Genomic DNA, 3,534 nt, shown 5'->3' on the forward strand with positions numbered 1-3,534 from the left:
CACATGGACATATGTTAAAGTCCTAACATCCTATATTTCCACACTTTCCTTTGCTGCATATTTTCTGATTTTTAAATCTCCGCTGGAGTTCTCTCACCAAAAAGTACTTGCCCAAACTTGGATCTTGGTCTCCTAACAACTCTTAGCCACCTTAACAAACTATAGCTCGCGGGATTCTTTGGGGGGGACACTGTGCATGTTCCTTTGGCAAGGAAAAGCAGCCAATTAATTTGATTAATAATTCACTCTGGGTGGATAGTTTCTGAGTCGTTTTATTGTCTTCCCCAGAACCTGGTGGATTGCTTAACAACCAACCTACAGAATGCTTCTTCACACCAGGGCAAGGCCCGACCTAACCTCTTCTGTCTAATTAGAAATTAATTGCTCGTGAGGGTTGTGCAAGGAGCCCTAAACAACCTCCTAGTCTAATGAGTCTCTGAGCCCTCTCCTATCAGTCACGGTTTCCATTCCCGCATAAGAAGCAACACCCTCCCTGTGCAGATATCCAGTCATCAGAGATGCCTGACGGTCCAGCGAAGGCATGGGGCACGCCAGGAATGCACTTGTCCCTGCAACTCCACCGTCCCGGAGTCGAGAGAAGTGTTACCTCTTGCTCTGTGAATTCTATTTATTTTGGTCTTCTGTGCATGGCTTGCCGTTGTTAGGGGCATGATTGCTTCACGCAGTTATGCTAATGTTTGCGCTTCGCAGAACGTAATTGATACCCCGGCTGCTTCCAGGCCAAATATGGAAGCGGAGTCCTGCACATCAGGCTTGTTTTTCTCCTTCAATACTGTAAATAAATGGAGAGAGTCAAGCTGTAAAAGGGTGGGAGACTTTTAAAATGCCTGCTCTTTTGCAGCTTGCATACATACATATGTCTCAACAGCCTCTCCTCCCTTCTTCTTTCATTGGAGATTATGGGTATGCAGCCAAGGGCCAATAATTGGATTTCACGCTGTGAGCAAATGCTTTTCAGGTTCCGCGAACCGTATCCTCGTAGCCTTCTTTGCAAGTGTGCTAAGTGGATGTCACTGGACTTCTGGGCCCCTGGTCCCATGGAAGTCTGTGCAACAATCCACTCGATTCATCACTGTATCTAGAGGGCCAGAAGAGATGCAAAGGGTAACCGCAGCACTTTAAGCCACAAGGTCTCCCATATCCAAAATTAGAGATGGGGAACCTGTGTCATTGGACACCAACTCCCTTCAGCCCCAGCCGACTTGGCATACAGTCAGGGATGGTGGGAGATGTAGTCCAGCAGAATCCCCACAGCCACACGAGCTCCAAAGACAAGGCTCTTTCAATTTTAACACACCCTATGTTCAGGCTTCCTGCCAACCTAGCAGTTCAAAAGTACGTCAAAGTGCAAGTAGATAAATAGCTACCACTCCAGCAGGAAGGTAAACGGTATTTCAGTGCGCTGCTCTGGTTCACCACAAGCAGCTTAGTCATGCTGGCCACATGACCCGGAAAAACTGTCTGTGGACAAATGTCGGCTTCCTCGACCAGTAAAGCGAGATGAGCGGCGCAACCCCAGAGTTGGTCACGACTGGCCCTAATGGTCAGGGGTCCCTTTACCTTTTTATGTTGAGGCTTCCATCCATGATTTAACTTGGGGAAGATCTGTAGGCTCAGTGGCACAGCATCTGCCCTGCATGCAGAAAGTCTTGGGTTCAATCCTTGATATCTATTTGTCGTTGTTTAGTAGTTTAGTTGTGTCCGACTCTTCGTGACCCCATGGACCAGAGCACGCCAGGCACTCCGGTCTTCCACTGCCTCCCGCAGTTTTTTTCAAACTCATGCTGGTAGCTTCAAGAACACTGTCCAACCATCTCGTCCTCTGTCGTCCCCTTCTCCTTCGGCCCTCCATCTTTCCCAACATCAGGGTCTTTTCCAGGGAGTCTTTTCTTCTCATGAGGTGGCCAAAGTCTTGGAGCCTCAGCTTCAGGATCTGTCCTTTCAATGATATCTCTAGGCAGGCCTAAAATCCTGGAGAGCTACAGCTGGTCAGCAAATGATGCTGAGCTCAATGGTCTCACTGTGTATAAGCTTACAGTGGCTGTGCCAGGGCACAGGGTAACCTAATCAGGCTGCCTTGTCTATGTACACAACACGGTCCAAGATAACTTCAGGGAAGTAACTTGAGATACGATGGCGTCGGACATCCACTCAGTTCATGGGTGCGATGCTTGCTCTGTGTAACAACACCTTCAGAATAGTGCAGGAAGCCACAGCTAAGAGGAAGAAGAAGAAGAAGAGGAGTTTGGATTTGATATCCCACTTTATCACTACTTGAAGGAGTCTCAAAGCGCATAACATTCTCCTTTCCCTTCCTCCCCCACAACAAACACTCTGTGAGGTGAGTGGGGCTGAGAGACTTCAGAGAAGTGTGACTAGCCCAAGGTCACCCAGTAGCTGCATGTGGAGGAGCGGAGACGCGAACCCGGTTCCCCAGATTACGAGTCCACCGCTCTTAACCACTACACCACACTGGAGCGTACACATGCTGTTGTTTTGATTGAGGGACTCCAACCATCCTTCTCCTCTCCAAAAGGAAACCGGTAGGATGAAATATTGCACACAAATGTCATTTGAAGCACTATTTGTAATGCTTAAACTGAGGTTTGCTGTGGGGTATCTATAGTGGCCACAGGTTCACCTTCCCTGATCTAGATGACTAGATAAAACCCCAGTCCTTGTAACCCAGCGGTTCTCAACCTGTGGGTCCCCAGATGTTGTTGGACTACAACTCCCATCATCCCTGAGGTCTGGCCTTGCTAGCTAGGGGTGATGGGAGTTGTAGTTCAACAACATCTGGGGACCCACATGTTTGAGAAAGGCTGTCAGAGCACCTGGCAGGCTACCCGTTGTCTCGGGAGAGCTGGTGTGCATTGGTATGTATTGACATAAGGCCAGCCCTGCAGAATGAGACCAGAGACCTATGTAGCCCACTAGGGCCAAACAGATGTGTCTGGGAAGCCCACAAGCAGGACATGAGGGCATTGGCTGTCTCCCGCAGTTATTCCCCTGGAACTGGTGGTTTAAAGGCATACTTGAAGTCTCGTAATTCAGTAGTTGCATCCTGGCACAGAGACACCTCCAAGGGAAACTCCACCACGAAACGACTGAATTACAATATCCAAAGTTCAGTTCTATTCATTTGGGTCTGAACATAGACAAAGGCTTCCTGTTTCCCGTACAGGTGTTAATTTGCTTAGCGCTGCTAAGGCGATTTGGTTAGCGCCAGCTACTGGTGCCACGAAGGGTCATTTCATCTACCTTTGGAGGTAATGGAATTTATTTATTTATTTATTTCGAAGCACTTATAAGCCGCTTAATAGGTTTTAAATCCCTAAGCGCCGTACAATATAAAAACAGACAATATTGGGGGGGGTGCAGCTTAAAGCCAATAAAACAGCAGCATAAAAGCATAGAAAAATGTGCATTTTTTTGGTACGCATTGCCTGCCCAGAGAACCACATGGCAAAATTCAGAGAACAGTGAATTTTGAAGGACGGTTGTGTTTCAGTT

At 47.8% G+C, this 3,534-nt stretch overlaps 1 long non-coding RNA gene across 1 annotated transcript; it reads right to left on the bottom strand.

Annotated features, from left to right (window-relative positions):
* Nucleotides 1-259: 259 nt before the first annotated feature.
* On the bottom strand, nt 260-2,689 carry LOC144328667 (uncharacterized). Its single transcript, XR_013393853.1, has 2 exons — nt 1,582-2,689; nt 260-793 (listed from the first exon to the last, which is right to left on the bottom strand). It is a non-coding gene; the product is annotated as an uncharacterized LOC144328667 (long non-coding RNA).
* Between the last annotated feature and the right edge of the window lie 845 nt (nt 2,690-3,534).

The sequence above is a fragment of the Podarcis muralis genome, chromosome 8, assembly GCF_964188315.1.
Source record: "Podarcis muralis chromosome 8, rPodMur119.hap1.1, whole genome shotgun sequence".
Taxonomy (NCBI): Eukaryota; Metazoa; Chordata; class Lepidosauria; order Squamata; family Lacertidae; genus Podarcis; species Podarcis muralis.